The following is a 22,121-nucleotide window of genomic DNA, read 5'->3' on the forward strand; positions in this document are numbered from 1 at the left end:
AACAGGAAAAAATGAACTTTGAAGATCCACAATAGGGATGGCCACATAGTTCTGGTTCCAGCGGTACCGGTTCTTGGAAATCCGGTTTTTAGAACCGGTTAAATACCTGGACCCGAAAACCCGGTTCCAGAATCTGATCTTAGGAACCGGTTCCAGACTTGGATCCGAAAACCTAGTTCCAGAACCGGATCTTAGGAACCGGTTCCAGACCTGGATCCGAAAGCACTAAGACCCGTAAGGGAGGCACAAAGTTCACCTTCAAAACACTGCAAAGAGGACCACGCGCTTGTGCCCTCCCCGCCCTGACCCGCTTGTGCCCCCCAGAAAAAATTTTGGTCCACCAGTGGGTGTTTAGCCAAATGAGTTTTCCAGTTTGCCTGTTTAGCCAATGAGTTTACCAGTTACCCAGTTTGTTAGCCAAATGAGACAAGCAGCCGCCGCCTGGGCGCCTGCCTGTCGCTTCCACCATTTCATGTAGCACACTGTTCACAGCCTGCCAGCAGCTCGGATTTAGCGTAGGGATGGCTACAAAGTTCCGGTTCTTGGAGATCCGGTTTTTAGAACTGGTTCCGGAATCGGTTCCAGATTGGATCCGAAAACCCGGTTCCGAAACCGGATATTGTGAACCGGTTCCAGACCTGGATCCGAAAACCCGGTTCCGGAACCGGATCAGTTCACATCCTACAACCGGTTCCACCAGGATCCGGTTCTGACCATCCCTACTCCACAGCTCCAATATTATGGAGCCTATTGTAGTCGAGTCAAGACTTTATTTTTTAGGAGCTAGTATGTGTTCTATCCAAATATCCGTGTTTCAGAATCCTGCGGTACTTCCGCAACAATTTGTATAGAACTAGTTGGGGAGTACTTCAAATTACATACCCGTAGCTAAACTGCCTCTATAAAAATTGTCGCATGAGCATCTTAGGATTCTGAAACATGGATATTTGGATAGGGCACATATTAGTTCCTAAGTGAAGTCTTGACCCAACTACGGTAGGTCCCATAGTATTGGAGTTAAGGACCTTTAAAGTTCATTTTTTCATGTTTTCGGTAGCCATAACTCTAAAAGAAAGCAATTGTACACACAGGTTGGTCTATACTTTTTGTCTTATCTTAGTGTCAGGAATCACCTCCCAACGTTGTCGGTGTTGTTTTGGAACACCCTATATGTCACATCTTAATTAGGCTAAATAACAATGCATATCTATTAGAAGATTTCAGAGTTACTTGCTATTACTACTCCTTGATATCTCAAATGTAACTTTTCTCAGTTTAATTGTAACAAAACGCTGGCAAAGGTGCTGTCAAAATATCACTGTTACATTTTCATGAAGTGTCCTATAAGTATAAGTTTGATATTACGAGGATACGTAGGAATATAATTACTTTATTTTTCCACTTAAGAACTGAGGACGTTGATACATTCCTCATACCGTTTCAAAGGGAAAACTTTTCGTGGAAAAATGCATAACGGACAAAGTCCTTCACAGTTATCTCCACTTGATTACAAAGTATCTTTCCCGAGAGTCTTTTTCGATGCCGAAAGAGATGAAAGTTCTTAGGTGCGAGGTCGGTACCGTACGGCGGATGGGAAAATGGTTTTGCGTTGCCGTTGCCGAGTGTGGTCTCGCATTGTCGTCCGAAGGAAGAAGTCCAAGCTACGTCCTCTGAATAGCACACTTTAGTTTTGCTAGTGTCTTATAACGTCGTTGAGCACTTATTGTTCCAACCTACATATTTACTGGGAACAGAATGGGCCACTTATCCGAAATTTCAGCTAGCACTGTAATAACGCCATCTCCCAGAGTGTGATCATACATCACTAAATAACGTATGGATGGCTCTCGCATAAACCAATGTCTTGTTTGCCCCATTGTTTTAGAATTGTCAAGGGAGAAAAGAAGGGGGAGACTTATTTTCCAACTTTCCTCCACAGAATAAATAATGATTGTTCATTATTACTATTACCTGCCTCTTTAATGTCAATCATTAGAATTTTAGTAAGCTATAACCTATTTTTCGTCAGCTTTTAATAATAACAACTCTATAATAACAGTGTATTTGATAGTTTCGTAGGAATGTTACTTTAAAATAATCTGTTAATTTTCACGTCGAATCTCTCCTTCACTTGCTATATCCAATAATATATTGCATGCAAATATTACTAGCCACACGAATCACGAATATTGTGTTGTTCTTGCCTTTGAAAGATGCTTAACCGATTAGAATATATACCAAAGTTGAAACATCAAATAAGGTTACTATTTTTAAAGACAGGGGAAAAATCTAGCTCACATGCAAGGAAGAACTTTTTAATGCAGTTTTGGTATCTGTTTGCTTACATTAGTGTTTCGCTTTCAAGATTTTTTTTTTTAATCTCAAGTCCAGTAGTGAGTGACTTCTTCCCACGAAATAATATTATTGCTCGTCGAGCATTCCTTCCCCTCATACTATTAATAATCACTATGTATACAAAGGGAATTTCACTCCAAGGCCGTCACATGCAGGATATTAGCCAAGACCGTAATCTTGCTCTCAGGGAAGGCCGAGTAAATATTTGTAGTTGATGTTCACTCGTACAGTTAAAACATATTTCGACAACAGCACTTAAGGGAACGGGAACGGCTACACGTGCTGAAATAATAATTTATAAGAAAGTAATACACATGCGTTAAAATAGCATTTCTAATTTAAAGGAATTGGATTTATATGTGCAGTACAAGTATGTATTAAAATGCCTTTGATACGTAAAACATTCCTATAAGCTCTCCCAACTGGTCTAGTAGTTATTGCGCGCCTTTGATACCAAAATAGGCCCTACATTTTCAGTTTATTATTTGCTAGCTGAATATACCCATTCTTCACATGGGGGCTGTATTTGGAAGTCAACGCCTGTGGGAGTATCACCATTCATTTCAGCGACCGCAAAAACTATGGATTTGACAGTAATATCGGTCATTTTGGGCTAATTTTACATGTCTCGGTATCTCCCTTCCCCCCTGCTGACCCCCGGTCCGAATACAATGGAAGCTGAATTTGCAAGTCACCGCTAATGGAAGTGTCACCATTGAGCTCAGTGATCGCGAAAACTATGAATTCGACACTAATATCGGTCATTTTCTACTACTGTTACATGTCCTGGTAAACGTCCCCCTCGTTCGAATTAAAAAAAAAAAAAAGCTTCATCTTGGTCTGGGGCCTAAGCCAAGGTATCCGTGACCAAAATTTTGTAACTCTCGGACAACTTGTCGGTTCCCATGCCGGTCCCGGTAAATGCAACCCCTTAGACCCCCTGGTTCGAAATTTAAAAAAAAAACGCTTCGTTTTGATCTGGGGCCTGAACCAAGGTATCCCTGACCAAATTTTGGTAACTCTAGGTCCACTTGTTTGGTCCCCAGGCCGCACACAGACAGACAAACACACAAACAAACTCTTTATTTTGTTTATGTTAGATTAGATTAGCTCAGTTATTAAACGTTTGGAATTAAGTAGATGTATCGAAACCTTACGTAACTAAAACACTGTATAAACTAAGCATGCGAAGAGAGTTTCTTCCAGAAAGTTTTGGCAGGGGGGGATAAAAATTTGAGAGGTATGTACTTGGACACTATTGAATAAGTCGGCGGGTTTTCCCTCCCGGAAGTATGTCTGGAAGAAACGCATGTCGAATGATGATTTTTTTAAATATATCTAAAAGCAAAGAAACAAAATTTGTGCTTTTCAAATGTACACCATGATGTAAAAAGGTAACATTAAAACACCCTGGTGTACAGTCTCCAAAAGTTTATGGTTAGCCATATGGCGCTTGTTCAATTTGGGGAAGCATGGTCGATACATTGAATAATCCAGCGTCATTATTTCTTTGCAGACTGGAGTTCACTAACCATACCTGGCAATTCTAGGTCAACATCAGACAAACTGTTTCCTACAGGAAATAGAAACTTGAAAGGAAATAGAAGTTTGGACACTACGAAAATTAGAGAAGAAATATTTAGAGAGTTTTGAAATATGGTGCCGGGAGAAGAAGAAGAAGATAAAATGGACACAGAGAGAGAGAAACAAATGATGTTTTAAAACGGATAAGAGAGAAGAAGACGCTTTTAACCAGCATCCTACGTAGAATGGTAAATTGGATTGGACACATCTTGCGAAGAAATGTGTTCTTCATACCGCCACAGAAGGGAGGCGAGGAATAGGGAGAAGAACAGAACTGACCGATGATTTGAAGAATGGAAGAAACTATTGGGAGTTAAAAGAGGAAGCTGAAGATCGAGAAACGTGGAAGAAACATTTTCAGACGTAAACCTAAATAAATAAATAAATAAATGAGCCTCATTAAATAAAAGTCTTGGGGCATACCAAAAGGCAGAATACTTATAATAATACTTTTAATAATAATAATATCACAAATAGTCCAGTAAATGAAGGTCAAACTTAAGGCGAACCCGGAAAAAAATCATACAAGCAAGAAACTTTTCAGAAAGTTTCCTTATGATGTCCTAATCAATATACTAAAAGTTCCCGAAATTTAATGCTGTGCTCTGGCCGCCATCTTGGAAAATGGCGGATTTTCTTAATATTTACAAAATACGCTATAATTTCCTTGCTAATTGACGTATTGTCATGAAACTTCCACTAAATTAAAGAGAAGTAAATAAGAAATCTGAAAATAATAGTATTATTCGTATGTTTTGTTTTAGTAAGTGAAGAATAATTAAATAATTAAGATTTTGAAAAGTACGAAAGCATATTTTAGAAAATAGCACTAAAGGTGTACAAAATACGCAGATTCAATACATAACACAAAAGATAGGTAGAAAATTGTTCTTTCATTTGGCGCAATTTTGGTTACATTATAACAAACCGTAAGAAATATATGATGGTTCTTCTAAAAATAAATGGATATTGCTTTGTGGGTTGCATAACCTGATACAAATCTTGAGTTGTTAAACTTTAGTATATAATTGATGTTTTAAAGGAAAAATTTAACTAATCCGTTAGAGTTACACCCAAAAAACTAACATTTAAACTTCACACTTGTTTGTCCTTTTTGTCTTATGTAAATAATGCCATTTTCTCAATATTAACCACATTAGATCGAAATCCGTAATTAAATTAAGAATAGATGATAAAATATCTCTGGGTAGAGAATATACCTTTACGTACCTTTCCTCAATTATATTTTCTGCTAAATATTGGAGTATAAAAAAATAAGTAGTACTGAAAAGAAATATTACGATTTGAGATCTACATGTCACCAGCACTGAACCAAAATACCTCGCCTACATCCTCATACAATTCATTGACATCATTACAGCTTTCACACGACCTTTCTTGGCAGTTACTACACATTGCTGAACAGTGACCTTTTCTAACACATTCATATTTTTTTCCGGCAAGACAACTTGCATGAACATGAAATAAGTTTCATAAGAGTAACTGGTGCTGGTTCCAGAGGTATGGTAACGGATTTAGTGAACCATCAATATCCAACTTAGAATTTAGCTGCTGTTTTCCAACGATATGATTGTAGTAGAAATACCTCTATTCATCTAATGACGTGCAACGGCCAGTTCCATATAATGCAAGAAGGAATTTTTCTCCAGCATTTAACATTTCTTCTTTGCTTGAGTCTCTACAGTTAAACACTCCCATTTATTTTCGAAGGGGTTCGTTCTGTTCCAATAAACGCAAAACTTTTACCTTCCCTTTCCAAAAAAAGCGCGAAGTAGTATCACAATCACTCATTGCATGAGCAAATAATAAAACCTCGCAAACGTCTTTGAGGGCAGATTTTTGCTTCGAGATGTTAAAAACTACAGTTTCCTTTTCGTTAGCATGTTTTGTTCCAGGCTTGAGGAACCAAATTTTATTTTCAGGTGTAGATAAAGCAGTCAGTAAAACTAACAAGTCACTATCCCAACCACAGCAATTTCACTTCCCATAACAGCTTCTCGTATGATACAATGAGAATGTCTACGTCAGTTTCGGCTTCTTCAAATGATACTTTGTTTTCCTCTAAGGTTTTGAGGAGATTTATGAAACAACGTTTGTTGTTTTCATTTGCAAGAAACTTCCTTTGAGTAGTAGTAGTAATCATGTGGTCCTCCACTAGAATATCAGCTGATGTCCTTCTACTTGCTCGTCGCTTCTGTTCTTGTGTTTTAGTGGTAGAATTGTCTGGGTAACCGTCAAAAACTACGGTGCAAGTTGTTCCATAGTGAGAAATGATATGTGACACATACATACTTGCAATGGCTCCATAAGTTGAAGGCCTAGACCATTGACATGAATGCAAAATATGTCCACCATCTATAACAAACTTGCAAATCGATGGTAACGTTTCAAGCGTTAGTTTTTCTGGTTTAAACAGTTGAATGATTGATGATTTCTTCGTTTTTCGCATTGATACGTCGTCGAATAATGACGGAGGTTTCGGTGCTAATTCAAATTTGAAACAATGTTTGAGCTCACTTTCAGTTTTTACGGCACACACGATTCGATTAAAGATTTGTTGCTGATGAATGACTACAGTAGTATTCTTAATTGACACTCTTGAGCTAACTGCAGCTAGAGGTAATACTCTGTCTTTTCTCCGTAAGAAAGCAGTAAATACATCATTTGCCTTCAAATGCTTCCATTGATATTCTTCCCTTCGTGAGTGCCTCATGGCAAGTTTCATCAGATCCTCCGACAAGTCCGCTTGACATACAAATAAGGGCCCCTAATTTCTGGTTAAAGGGATTGTGTTGTGTTAGTCACTGTATTAAGATACCTGTATCAAACGCATCCTTGCTCTTTCGGCTCTCTCTAAGTTCTACATGATCTGTTGACAAAGGAATAATTCCAGCTAAACTCTCAACAGCATGAGCAACTTCTATACATGTTGGTGCACATAGTATCCACTTCATTAAAGTGTTCTCAGTAATACTACGTCCACGTGTTAAGCCGCCTGAAGATTTAAGGTTCTTCATTAAAGATTATTCTATAATCATATTGCTCCACGTTTCTGACCAATAACAGTTACTTCTTCTGATTGTAAAGTATCCTCCCATGGTGAACTTTCGGTAATCTTCAGGAGATAGGCGAGATTCCAATTCAAGCATTTCCTGTGAAATTAATGTGATGATTTTGCGTATAAGATGTTTCTTGCCACATGGAAGTATAGTATCATTTTCATAACTGTTGCCACATGAAGAGGCCAGTTTCCTGTTCTTTCTGTACGAATAAACTGATATATCAAAGTTACTTGTTCCAAATACGACAAGCAAAGAGCGGCCGTTCGACTCTCGGCTCTCATTCGCTCGCATACAAGTTCAAAATTTCGAATAAACTGATTTAAAAAAAATCTATGAAAACTGCTTCATCAGGTGATAGTTCCTTTGCAACCAGTCTTTGGAATAACTTTGCAAGTTCTAAGACACCTTCTTTAAGATCTTCACTCTCATTAATAAGAACAGATAGGAGCGCTGTTGCCGTTAAAGTATGAGCACGTACAGCTCGAAAGAAAGCATGTCCAGATATCATATGGACAACTGTATTTTTCGCATATATGGTCTCCCACAAACTTTCCAATCCACTGTCATTCATTACGTATCCTATAGCTCCCAGAAAAGACATAAGGAGATGAAACTCTCCTAGTCTTAGTAAGACAGACGACAAGTAACTCGTGCACTCTGCTGTTGCTACTATTTGAGACGATTTCATATGGAGTGGTTGCTCAAATGTAACGATACAAATTTGTTTTATTTGAATGCATTGTCGCGCAGCAAAATTCAAAGCTGAATACAAATGTTTTCTTTGACCATCTTGAAGCTCCTTACTACAATTTTATAAAACTAAGGTTAACACAAAATGTATTTTTCACTGTATCGCACATTCAACCAAAAGAAATGTTATTACTTAAATGAACCTCAATTCACATACACATATTGAATGACTACAGGTCCCACAGACTTCGTTCACTTTGTTTTTGCAGTAAAACAAGAATATCACAAACTTTTATTGAAACAATGATATTTTATTCACTTTCCAGCCTGTAAAGTGAAGAATCAATATAATAAGTGATTTTCTCACAACTGTCTAAGATTACATAGTACATGAAAATAGAACCACATATTAATATATAGATTCAACACAAATGAAAAATAACAAAAGCAATGCTGTGAAATTTCCAAGGTAATTTAAGGAACGCATTGTACCTCACGGTGATCATTTTATGAAATAAATGTAATACCTATTTCGATCTACTATACAACATGTTTTTAATATGGTGAAACTATAATTTTAGGTAATATAAGAAGTATTGAAGATTATATTTAAATTTCCCTGAGTATTTCTGATGGGTTTAGTGAAACTTTCATTGATACATTTCAATTATAAGGCCGTTATTACAAATTTTAAGAAGTCAAGTTTATGCATGTAGTTATGAAACCCGTAAAGCAATTTCATTTATGTTTAGAAAAAGAATCATATCTTCCTTACGGTTTGTCATAATATAACCAAAATTGCGCCAAATGGAATTGCTCCGAATGTTTTGCACACTTTTAGAGCTATTTCTCGAAATATGCTTTCGTACGTTTCAAAATCTTAATTATTTAATTATTCTTCACTTACTAAAACAAAACATACAAATAATACTATTGTTTTCAAACTTCTTATTTACTTCTCTTTAATTTAGTGAACGTCTTTAATTTAGTGGATTTCATATTTACTTCTCTTTAATACGTCAATTAGCAAGGAAGTAGGGATGCGCACGAGACGAGTCAAGACAGGATTTTCCTGACAAAATTCGAGTCGAAACACGGCTCTTCCAATAGAGAAATATACATTTTTCGAGTCGAGACATCACTTTTACAGCACAGTTTCGAGACAAGACAGCCACAAATCTAGTCTCGTGCGCAAGGAAGTTATAGCGTATTTTGTAAATATTAGGAAAATCCGCCATTTTCCAAGATGGCGGCCAGAGCACAGCATGAATTTTCGGGGACTTTTAGTATATTGATTAGGACATCATAAGGAAACTCTTTGAAAAGTTTCTTGCTTGTATGAATTTTTTCCGGGTTCGGACCTTTATTTACTGTACTAAAAGCCAATATTCAACTCGGTTTAAACATTTCCCCACCTATACATGCACTCATGACGTTTATTGACTTTATTTGGTTATTTTGAAAGAATTGAATTTGATAAATGTTTGCCAATTCGTAAATAAGTGTAATAATAATAAAAAACAAGTTAGAACAAAACCCACGTTATGTAATAATATGTCTAAACATTTAAATATATTTTACTAAGACAACAATAAATGGGAATACAGTTCTTTGGTGGCACTTTCAAAACTCTGCACTCAAATGTCCTATCTGAGAAGTGTTGCTTGAGAATGTTTGCCATAGATTATATACTATGTAGCTAAATTATCACATGCAGCTTCTTAGCATTTAAAACAATATTTCTATGTTGCCCTATTTGCTTTCCTTCGGCCTATCCTCCTAATGAGATTACGTTTCTTTCTACTAGATCATACGAGCCTTGGTGTATGTAATCCAAGGTTAAATTTCAGATTATGAATTGAACATTATTTGGTATCATCTTCTTTAGCGTAGTCTTATTAGTTCAGTAGTCTTATTAGTTCTTTTATTCAAGTGCAATCCTTTGTTAACAGATTTATTTATTTGTTTGAAAGTAAAGAAGGATTGTTATTTGATAGGTAGGTGGGTAAATTGTTGATCTAAAATGTATATGAGTGCTTTTAGAGTATCAACCACTCTCAGACACTGTTATTTAACTAATTTCCTTCTGAATTCTTTGCTGTTTCTGTTTTTCTATTCATACAATAACATAGATCTGAATAATTATCAAACGAAGACTAAGGTGTAGGCTACTTCCTAAAATTATTATTATTTATTGTGAAAAGATTTTTAAAAGATCATTAAGAAATATCTTCAGTTTTGGGTCATTTTTAAAAAATAAATGCATTGTTTATACGGTATTTCTTCTCAATCTCTCTAGACATCAAACTTTTCAACACTAGTTGTTAAGTTATGAGCATGTAGAATAATTTTGAAGAAAATTTCCCAATATCACCATCTAACTCAATTACTGTAGGTTCAACAAAAGGATTTCGGATATTAACTCTTACGAAACAATCAGCAACAACTGTTGAGATTTTTGATTGAATTTTGCAATTAAAATTCAATTTAAGCATAGTCGTTTTAATTTCTTCAGTTTTTTTAAAAAAAAGAAGAGAGAAATAGCATTTTCTTTTTACAATTTCAAAATTGATTTTCCATCCACTTCATATTTCGTATATCATTATTAAATGAAATACGTACGAAGCAATTTTATTTTCATGGATGGAATTCTAAAGATCACCAAAAAAATAAAAAAATAAATGAAAATCTATGGCATTATACGCACAAATGTCTATGCTCACAATCAGACTTAAGTCGGGTGATGTTTAGTCAACACAAGTGACTCCCACTGCCGTTATTTCTGGCCTTTTAATTCAAGGCGATCTCTAGTTGTCTCACAATCTTGTCAACACTATGTCTCCATCCAGGGTGCGTAATCATAACAGTCGGAGTGAACAGAAGATAGCAGTCTTTAAAAAATCTTCCCACTGGAATGCTTAGACAGAAAGTTCACGTATCCGAATATCCATAGTGATTAAACCATGCAAGATAAGGGACACCGCTAATAACTAGTTCACGCGCTAATTACATATATGAACTAATCTGATTTGCAAATTTCTGACAATAGTATAATTTTATTTACCTCCAGTAATATATTACTAGGGGGAAATTTTATTCCAAAAATATTAAGTGAGGAAATTCCCGCTTCTCGCCAAGGTTTCACTACCTATCTCAACCGGGGATCGACCATAAGACCATGAGCACAAAAGACATGCAAGATAACCACTTAACTATATGAAGATTTTCTTCCAGAAAATTATGTCTTAGAAGTGTGCGTGAGAAGGAAGGAGGGAAAACAAAATGTGTACTAGAACACTATTTCCTCAAGAATATGCTGCACAAGACTGACGTGTAACGCAATTTATTTTATCTTAGCTTTGGAAGAAGATTGGCCAACTCTGTAAGAAACACTAGTTACATGGCATCTCAATTAGAAATCTGATCAATAATGCACTTATGGACGCACTTTACAAGTTGGATACACTTTATTTGTATATTGCATTTGATGGAATAGAAGTGTCCTATTCTATTACTGCATGTAGAACCGCGATTGGAGTAATCAGAAGACGTCCATCTATCAAACTAAAGTCAAGGTTCGACCCCTTCTACCCGGTAGCTCAGGAATTCACTCAACCTGTGTAAACTGGATACCTGGAAAACCTGGTTAAAGCGGGCAGAAGGTTGCGTTGCTTACATCACCTTCTATAGTATCGAAGTCACTTATTATCTCCCGACGTAAACATACGGGAGATTATATTTTCACTCCTATTGTGTGTTTATGTGGTAATTTATTTCTCGATCACTGCTGACCAGATCTAAATTAAATTTGGTGGACAAAAGGCCACTGCCAAAGGTATAAAAAATTACTATATTTAGTGGCCTGGCTCGGCTCGGCTCAACTCGACTCGCCTTGTCTGTAGTACTTTATTTCTCAGTAACTACTGGCCGAATCTGAACGAAATTCGGTGAGCAAGTAGTCCATCACGTAAGATCGTATCGCTATATTTGGTAGCCGGGCTTGGCTAGGGACAGGCTAGGCTCGACAAAAGAGGTGTGTTCCACAGCTTTGCACGCCGAAGCTTCTGACAGTGAGCTCGTTCACTTCAGCTTATTTATTTATTTATTTAGATCAATAATTTACTTGAGTCAATAATACATATCGGTTAGCTTAAAATCTTCTTCTGATATATTCTGTGTCATATTTCCGTGTTTAGTATTTCTGAACTTTGAAATCATTTGAAATCAAATACGGTATGGATACAGACGGGGTCGGTGTACACGTGACGCGCTGTTTATTCATTGATTTCTCATTTCGGAAAGAAATTGACGCAAGAACTATATGGCATGTTGTACGCGTCATCATAATAATTTAATTATCTCGTAATTCATCTTAGAATGTTGTTCTCTACTTAGAGGTTCTCTACTTAATTTATTATTCTTAATTTCGTTCCAACGTCTCAGTCGTACTGGAATATCGCTTCTCGTGCAAACAGCGAAGATAAGCAGTGCAGGATCTGGTCAAAGGAACATTTGCAATCACCGTTCATTCCGCTCGTGCCCACCAGAAAGTGTTGGCATTGCGGGCCCAGGGTCGAGATGAAATTCGGGGAACTATTTGAAAGAAACAGAAGTAGCGAACTCCGGCCTAGAAGACCAGCGCAACAAGGTGAGTGGAGGGGAGCCATTGTGCTAACTACACATAACTCCAAAACAATGAGTGCTATAAAGAGACTAGTAGGCCATTCTCCCCCCACAAAGACTGTAGCGTCAGCAATTTTATTTATGCTCTTCATATCTAATGCATTTTCAAAAATTATTATTGCATTCATTGTTCTATTTACTCATATCAGAGGAAGCGTTGCTTCCACAGTTCCCATCGAGACCCTCTGCTGATGAATTACGACCACTTTTCAATTAGTTTTTTTCTTTAAACAGTGAAAACTAAATGAAAATTTTTGTTTGATCTCTTGAAGTAATCCCTATATATTTGATAATCCCGCTTTATTGAAGAGTAAAACTGTTTTCTTACGGCAAAGGGTTATTTCAATCTTCAAAATGAAATGAAATATTAACACCCCACGATTATGCTTTTTAGGCTAAATGAGACAATGATTAAGGCAAGTGAATGATAGTGAACGCATTCGTGAAATGGGAAACGGGAGTACCCCGAGAAAACCCACGACCACGATGTTACTCACCACAAACTTACTAGGCCGGCGATCGAATCAGGGGCCCCGTGCACCAGAGATAAGCGCTCTAAAATTGAGCCACTGTATCCCCTGCTATTTCAATCTTAAAAATTAAGGAATGGTATTTTCCGCTAAGCGACTAATACTGATTATTTTTATTGTATTTCTCTTTAATGCTTTCACTATACTCTTCCGATCATTTTCTCCGAATTTTCCTGATTAAGAATATTATAAATTATTTAGGAAGTTGACCAGGGTCTTTAGGGTAACGGTATTGATAGGGAAAAATAAGTTCTACTGGGTTTCGATTACCAATTTTCACTAGAAAAAAAAAGCACGCGAAACCAAAATGGATTTTCAGACGTCCTCCCGAAACACACCAAATTAAAGTTTTATGTTCCATAAACAGAACTGGTATATCGGAATACATGTATATCGGTTCTCTTCCCAAAGCATAGCGAATTACAATTTCGTTTTCGTGAATAGAAGTGATATGTGGAAATGTATTTGAGTTCTCCTTCCGAAGCACACCGAATTACAGTTTTCGTTTCCGTAAACGGAACTGATTTATCGAAATGTATTTCTATTCTCTTCCCCAAGCAGGTCGAATTACAGTTTGTTTCCTTCCACACAACTGATATATTTCAGTTTTCTTTCCGAAGCACACAGAATTACAGTTTTCGTTTCCGTAAACAAAACTGATACATCGAAATGTATTTCGGTTATCTTCCCGAAGAACGTCGAATTTAAACATTTATTTAGGTTCCCACCGAACCCCAAAACGTTTTCGTTCCGCTCTTATTAACAATTCTGTTATCGATAAAGTTATACTAAATCAACAAATACGTAAGTTCTATTTTTTTTCTTATAGTCTTGAAACCGGGGTTAAATTATTTAAATCAGCTTGGTTTACACTGTGATTGAAACTAAACTTTAGATCAGTTTTTTAAACATACAAATTTTTTTTTCATCTTTTTTGAACATGTTTTGCTTAATGCATATTATGAAATGCAACAAGAAATAGAAGCCGGTAAGACATGTAATTTCATATGTTTGTTTAGCTCAAGTGTTAAAAGTACCTGTTTATTATATGTAGTCATTCTCCCCTAATATAAAGAAGCAAATAGATTAATCAGTATTGTAAAATACTTCAAAGTACAATCACTTTTGGATTGCACTATATAGAGAAGCTGGGGATCTTAAACTTGTTCTCTAACAGAAGCACGGACGAATAGTTTTGTAGATGGTTTAGAAAAATATGTTACCAGTTGATCAACAATTGTGAAAATATCCAAATGAAACTGAGTTGTACAGAAGGTCCTTAATTTAGCACTAAAACGTAAAGCTAAGGACGTGCTACTTAAAAAAAAAAAAAAAAAAAAAAAAAAAAAAAAAACTTATAGTACTGCACTTGATGAAGTGCAGAAGAATATTGCACTATAGAAAACAGTAAGAATATGGAAATATCTTGAACTTCAATTGCAGAAGATGAAAGACAAGCAGGTGCTTTCTAAACTCAGACATCACTACAATGAGGCTCTTCTGTAAGTTCATTTCTTGGTATCAGTGGCGTATTTACGATTTTGTTTCGGGAGGGGCTTTGCTTGAAAATGAGAAAATTCTGCAAGATATTTCATATACTTTGCTATAGTAAGTAAGATTTCGGAGGGGGGGGGGGCTTAAGCCCGGAAGCCCCCCCTAAATACGCCACTGCTTGGTATTCTTGCTGAGATCCAAACGAAAAACTTACAGGAAGTGATTTAACAGACAAGGTAAAAGAAGATACTATTGAGTTTTGAAGAACCCAATATTTAAAAAAGCTTGAAGTTTTTGAAGTATGAAGTATGATGGGGAAAGCAAACTATTTAACGACTTATATTTTGATTATACAGTAAAAACACAGGTGTCAGTATATGAGTGGTGGAAAAGCCACAAATTTCAAATAGAGAAATAACAATGTTTTATTTTCTGTTATCGTACAGTTTCTAACTGCACAAGCATGTACAGCTGGCCTTGAATTTTTTTTTTTTTTTTTCTGATTTGGTTTGTTCAATCATCGCCAAGAAACCGATGGAGCTTGAAATGAAATCTGTGTTGTTATATTCATTTACAAAATCCACTTAACTTGGACAGTATTCTGTGCATAATACATGTTCCTTTTTCTTCTCTAATTAGCAGGTTAGTTTAGTTTTCAATTTACAATACAAAAAGCTTAGTAAAAGTAATGGAGAGGACAAAAGTGCCACTACAATATTACGTCTGCATCTGCTACTCCTTTATGTGGAAGAACTTTATTTAGTACTCTAATATAAATAATACACTTCAAAATAAGTTTTTAATATAAATCAAAAGAATCCGATTTTAAAAGAACGGTTTAAAACAAATAAATCACGGTTTCTGGTTTGTATTATCAAAACCTGGTTTTCTCACTACCTTGCTTGAAATCTATGGATTTCAGTTTATGGTGTCATAAAATTACTGGGCCCTTAAATACGTATATGTATTATATGAAATGTATTGAAACGAGAATTGTCACATTGTTCAGTGTTATTTTGTTACTAACGAAATGTCAAAAATTCAGTGCGGATAATAAAGACGAGTTTGAACTTTTAATATTAAATTTGTAGACCTACTGTATATTAAAAGGGTTCCGCTCATACCAGTGGTAAATGTGTTTACATTTGGATAACATCAACTTGAGGACGCGTTATTCCTTAATTTGACGACCTGAAATCTTATACAGTTATTACTAAACATATTCGTCCATGGCTTTAAAAAAACAACTCAAATTTGGGATGTTAATTTCCTTATATCTCAGCAATTATAGATAACATGCAAGTTTTTATTTCTTCGCGTATTGTGTAATAATTTAGCAGAATTTCTGTACCGATGTATAGTATAGTTTTTTTTTCTAATTCAGATACGATAACTAAGAAATCATTTTAAAAATAAGTAGGGCTAAGAAATATCAAAAGTTAATTTTTTAAAAAAATCAATGACCTGAAAAAAGTTGATGACACATTGCAATTATATTTCAGACTGGTAATTATATGTCCATATGTGTAAATTATGCTTAATCAATTTTTACACTCTGATAGTTTTAAACTGCATAATTACCTTAAGAAGATGGATTAAAGCTCTCCTGCTCAAGAGGAACAACTTAGTATATCTGGTTAAAATCCTAGCACTACATTTAATCATTCTGATACCTCTCTTCGCTAAACGAGCCTGTGTGACCACCGAGCAAAAATATTTCGTACTAACGTATGCTGAAAAAAAGTACTAGATTTGAGGAAAAAGTCCTAAAATTTTATCTGCTCCTATTTCAACCTATTTATGACATTTTACGATATCTTCTTAGAAGAGTATTTTTTTAAAATCAGTTTCACCTTAATAGGGAGGAGTGTTTTTGAGCCCGCTATTATTGGCGACGAATAACATACCTATTTTTAGCACTATAATATATATATTTTTAAACTATATATAGGGATTTTCTCTCAATCATGTCATTTTGTTAGGCTCGATCAATTATTGAGCGATGTTCATTCTCATCTTGAAACTTACTTTTTTGTGTACGCTGATACTGTTTTTTTTTTTTTTTTTAATGTAATGACAGACTGCTATTCCATACGTCTTTCGGTATCTTGCCTATTTTGAGGTCTTACTAAAGTTCAGGAGGTGGAACAGCGCATTTATGTTATCGTTTATACCTAATAGAAGTACGGTAACGCATTTTTCACAAAATTTATTGACGTATCTTGAAATTCTGATAAACCAGTTGAGTTGAGTTGATTTTAAGTTTAACGCCCCTTTCAGCAGCGAGGCTATATGAGACGGAACCTACTGATTAAAGTGGAATCCAAATCACATGAGCCGGGAATCGAATCCGGGTCTCCCACTCTGATAAATCAGTGTTTGCGTATCGTTATGCCATAGTAATACGCTATTTTTCAAATGCGTATTCATTTCAAATAAGTCTTATAATTAATCTATATATATAAACAAAAGAGAGAGAGAGAGAAAGGTACACTCATACATTCGGAACAGGCTATGAATGCGAATGACTGAATGGACTAGTGTTGCCCGAGAGAGTGAAGTTCATTACCGGTATGAAATTCAAGACAAGACGAGATAAGAAAAATGACAATTCTCGTCTCTTTTCCGAGACAAGACAAGAAATTTTTTGAGTCTCGTTTGAACTCTAGGTCTCCCAGGTCTTAGGCATTAAACACTGTTTTGAAGTTGCATGATTCATAGTGTAAAAAACACATAAATTGATGAAGTGATAGTACGAACATTTATAGTAGTGATAGTACGAAGTGAAAAGCATTTATCAATGCTTAAAGATACGCAAGATATTACATAACATACTTCAGTAATAAACAAGGTTTAAATGTTGGTACTGTTATCATACCCTTCGTCGTAGACTGCTCGTGACGGAATAATTTTGGTAATTTCTAGATGAAATTAAGACAATAGCAGGATGCTAACTTTGTACAAAACTTTACGAGACGAGTCGGAAGAAGCTTTTTGTGAATTCTTCACAAATCGAGACGAAACGATAAAACCTTATTTCTCATCTCCTTTCGTCTAGTTAGGAACACTAGAATGGATGTTAGATTTAATGAAACTCTAGCGCATAGTCTGGTCGCATTGGAAATTTTGGCATATACGGTATCACACTCTGGTCGCCTTTACTTCTCTCCCCGTCACGAGAAATAAATCCTGCCCCAACAGGGGACTAAACCCGAGCAGCCCGGTTGATTGTCATACTGCTTACTGACTACGCCCCCAGAGTTATAAGTTCAGCTTTTTAACAAGAAGCATATTCACAATTTTATGACATAATTAAAATAGTTTCTTATTTTTATACCTTAAATTTTGATAGTTAGCAGATTAAGTGGAATCAAACAATTAACAGGCAATAAAACCTATATAGTCTTCATGCAAAACAATAAAGAAGACAACATTATTATGGCAAATTCAAATGTTAAATTTCTATATTCTTCTTTTAATAATACATACATTATACAACATACAAGTATTTAAACTTAACTTCTTTAATTGTTGTTTACTTGGCTTGTTTTACCGTCTCCCTTTGGAAATAAAAATGTAAAATAAAATATTTAGGCTAACGTCTCATTATTTAGGCTAAAGGAGACGAACAATTACTAAAAGTGAGTAGTGTTGTCCATAAAACAAGGCAATAAAAGAAATAAGATTTTCTTCGTTTGGATTCTCGAAGAATTAATTCTGGTCTCGTCTCGTTTTTTTTTTTTTTTTTTTTTTTTTTTTAAATTGATTTCCCATCACGATGGGTCCACGAAAGGTGTGTCGCACCGGATTTCGACAGGTAATGACCTTTTTCAAAATCAATTGCCTATTGTGGCCATAATATTGGTCGGTGTTGGTCCATTTTTTTCCTTGAACTGTACAGTCCCTACTAATGCTAAAAGTCACTTCAAGGCTCAAATGTTAATGTTAGAATTTTTTATCAAACTGGAACTCGCCAATGGAACCCGAATTCGACACACTTCACCTGGTTTCGACAGTTGCGGTACCTGAATTCGACACCTTCAATTATATCCATGTAAAACATTAAGTCTGCATTATTAGTAATAGTAATCTCTTCTCAGCTTCAAATATTGTTTTATTATTATGCAGAAATTATCATACGGGCAAAAGAACACAACTTAAATTTTCTGAACTGAGTAGTTACTTCGTTGATCCTCAATTCGACATGCAGGAACCTGATTTCGACATTCCATGTCGAACTGAGGTTACAACTATCGAAGAATTGTGCAACAAATAGCTTTATGAAAGACTTTGAACATACTTGTACGTTTAGATATTCAGTTAAAATTATATTTGCACTACTGAGCATGAATTCGACAACCTTGTTCTAAATCCGGTTCATGTTACAAATAAAGGCTCGTGTTTTCGACAACCCCCCCGTTCATGTTACATCACAACCTTTGTCCTCACAGAAGAAAACAAAACGCACTGATTGAAACTCTTTTACAACATTAAAGTACCACTATTTGCTTGAATCAAACCTAACTTTAATAAAAGTCTTACGAAAATAACCTGCCGTCTTATGATTTTCTTAAGATTATGTGTTTTTTCTCGAATAGTGTATCACACATACAACAATGTACTTCTTTTCTCCATGCGTATGACTCATCTACTGTAACCGCACTTTTGACACGAGAAAAGACACTCCCATAATGTTGCCACTTCTATTCACGATCGCAGGGATGACATCTTACGCTTATTTCACAACATTTAAGCACAGGTATGTCGAATTCAGGCGCGTTTACCTTATATAAAATAGTATTTAAACCACATTTATTATTGAAGTATACCTAGGTATTGTGTAATGACTTATATATGGTGATGTGCTCTTCGTTATGTTCGTACAATCACTTTATCAATTTATAGATTTTATACTATGAATCAAGTAACACTAAAACAGTGTTTGAGATCTAAGACTTGAGTCAACTAGTGTTGCCGTAAGTTGTGAAATTTGTCTCGTATCGTCTCGAAAACGAGACGAGACTTGTCTTGAATTTAAAAAATGTACTTCTTGTCTGGACTCTCCCTCGTGAGAAATGCTAAAAATAAGCTCTGGTGAAAATAAAATATTAAAGGAAGATAATGGGAGATTTCCGAAAATACCCAAAGACACGGTGTTGATCACCACAAGTTCACAAAGCAAGGATCGAGCCAGAGACCCTTTTCATCAGAGGTAAGTATTCGACCAATGAACCGGGGGCCGTAGTGCCTTAATGGTAGAGCGTTCACATCTCGTTCCTGGGGTCATTGGTTCAATTCCAGCTCGCGCCAAGTGAGCTTTGAGGTGGACAAACACCGCGTGTGTGCGTTTTCTCGGGGTTCTCCCGTTTCCTCCCACTTTCTTTATTCCACCATTTTATTCACTTATCATCATCATTGTCTCTTTTAGCCTAGTCGGCATAATCAAGGAACGTAAAACTTGGAATACCATTTCATTCTTCGAAAACTAAGCCATCTTATCTCAGAAAGGGGGAAGAATGTTGTATATTAGGGAAGTGTGTAATAATTTTCAAATTATTGACGACAAAATGAAATGAAATCTTTAAGTTTTACGTCCCACGCTTATGCCAGTTAGGCTAAAGGAGACGGTGATGATTGAGAGATGAATGAAATGAAGAAAGTGGGAGGAAACGGGAGAACCTCGAGAAGACCCACGAGCACGGTGTTTGTCCACCACAAGGTCCACACGGCGCAAGCTGGGATCGAACCACGGACTCCAAGCAGCGGAGGTGAACGCTCTACCACTGAGCCACCACGCCTCCCTCAAATTATTGACGAAATAGGTATTTTACTCGATCAGTTTGAAAATCGTTTTATCACTAAGAAGTTAATGCCTGGAAACTACAAGATGTATTTTCCCCCTCCATTAAGCATATTGTACCAGACACATGGGTCTGCTTTTGTGCATTTAAAAAAATCGCATTTACTCCACTAAATTTAGAAATTTAATCTTATATTAACAAAGTGTCTCGCATACGCTCATAAGTTGATTTATGCCGATATTTTATACAACGGTCATTAATTTTACATCAACTGTATATAATTTCTTTCCATTTATAAAAACCGTATACACAAAAAAGTTCCGTTTTTTTTTTTTTTAATTCGTCACACACATGCTCTGTACAATTTAATTTGATAAACAGACGTACATTTTTGTTGTAAGAAATTTGTGCAGCGGCAAACGTCAGGAACGAATACATACGACAAGAACATTTTAAAAAATATTAAATAAATTGAAATTACTCACCTCCAGTTTTGGTGTTTCTTATAATAATTGATAACCTTCTTTGGTGGATTGCCGTGTCAATCTTAAAAGTACATGTAGAATTTTTTCATAATTAAAATTTCTTCACATAGGGTCGCAACAGACACATCACACAAAACAAATATTTAAATAATAATAATAATAAAGTATTTTATTAATATTGCTTTGTTTCTTCTTCTATTAAACTACCGTGCACCGTCACATTAAACACAAATCACTACATGTCATTGATTTTTTTTTTTTTTTTAAGGAAAGGTTTTACCGGTTGATGATTTAGTACGCACACTACTTTCAGTTGTTTTTGTTTAACACTTATTGCTTTCTGGTTTTTAAACTCGTTTCAATACCATCCCGAGCGAAATTATTTTACATTTATGGAAATAAAACCACTCAACCGGCTCCATGTGTGCATTTATCTTTTATTACTTTCTTTTGCAAACAACGGGACTTTATTTCGATTCACAACAGCTACTTAATATTGTGTATCGACGACTATGGATATATTGGTGAAGTTGGCGCGCCGCGTAGCTACGCAGGTTTCGAAGTGGAGACATACGCGCGCGTGTGCTCACAATGACAGTTCGTGCTGCAGTGTGTGGTATGCAGGCGAGCGCTACTGCTTGGGGATCGATAGCAGTGCCCTGCCTTCACATTCAACTCTTACGTTTTACCATCCCCCCCTTTTCCCCCTCTGTAGTTTCTCCTTCTCCAGTTCTATATTTCCCCTCTCGCGCTCTTCTTTTCTATTCGTTCGTTGGCAACTGTATGAGGTCGCTTCCGTTTTGACTGCAGCGCGCGCGGGACTTTGCCACTACAATTTTTCTTCACTTTAAAAAAGTAAAATAAAAAGAAGAAAGCGTTCAACAGCTGAATTTCCTTTCTTGTTACTTTTTAAAAGACAAAATACAATGAATGAATTGAGAGCAAACAATTAAAAAAAAACTAGGTCAATTTGATTCCTTCCATTCTTTCCGGAAAAAGGAAACTGACTATAACCTTATGCATTATATAATTTATGCACTAGTTTTAGTCAATTTTTCGATGCAATATCTCTTTTATGTACGAGGTCCTAGATCCGAAATTGTTCTTTAAGAAGTCAGTATCCAGTGACGGACCTTCAGACCCCACAGTGCGAGGACACCAAAACTTTAGGAACGTCCTGTAGTTATGAAACTCGATTTTCATAGAGCTTGTTTTTCAGTTCTACAGGAAGGCCCCAAAGTTCGTTTCGACGCCACTGCTAGCAACCTTTCTTTTTTAAAAAAGAAAAAGAAAAACTTCTTAACAAATCATGCTCTTTTGTTCTTAATTTGTGAAAAATTGCCGGGCGTTATGGACCAGCAAGCCAAAATGCCCTTAAGCTGTTGTGTGGTCAGAACATCGGCATCCAATTTAGTT

General features: G+C 35.9%; 1 protein-coding gene across 3 annotated transcripts in view; it reads right to left on the reverse strand.

The window, feature by feature from the left end:
- The window catches only part of LOC145671096 (anoctamin-7-like), a 1,175,643-nt gene extending 1,154,292 nt beyond the window's left edge, over window positions 1-21,351 (reverse strand). Inside the window, exon 1 of one of the 3 annotated variants that reach the window (XM_081739856.1) lies at window positions 20,706-21,351. The gene's annotated coding sequence lies outside the window, so the exon portion shown is untranslated. The remainder of the gene's footprint in view (window positions 1-20,705) is intronic. The other 2 variants (XM_081739857.1, XM_081739858.1) reach the window with 2 other exon arrangements.
- Between the last annotated feature and the right edge of the window lie 770 nt (window positions 21,352-22,121).

Source organism: Thermobia domestica, chromosome 15 (assembly GCF_964235325.1).
Source record: "Thermobia domestica chromosome 15, izTheDome1.hap1.1, whole genome shotgun sequence".
Lineage (NCBI taxonomy): Eukaryota > Metazoa > Arthropoda > Insecta > Zygentoma > Lepismatidae > Thermobia > Thermobia domestica.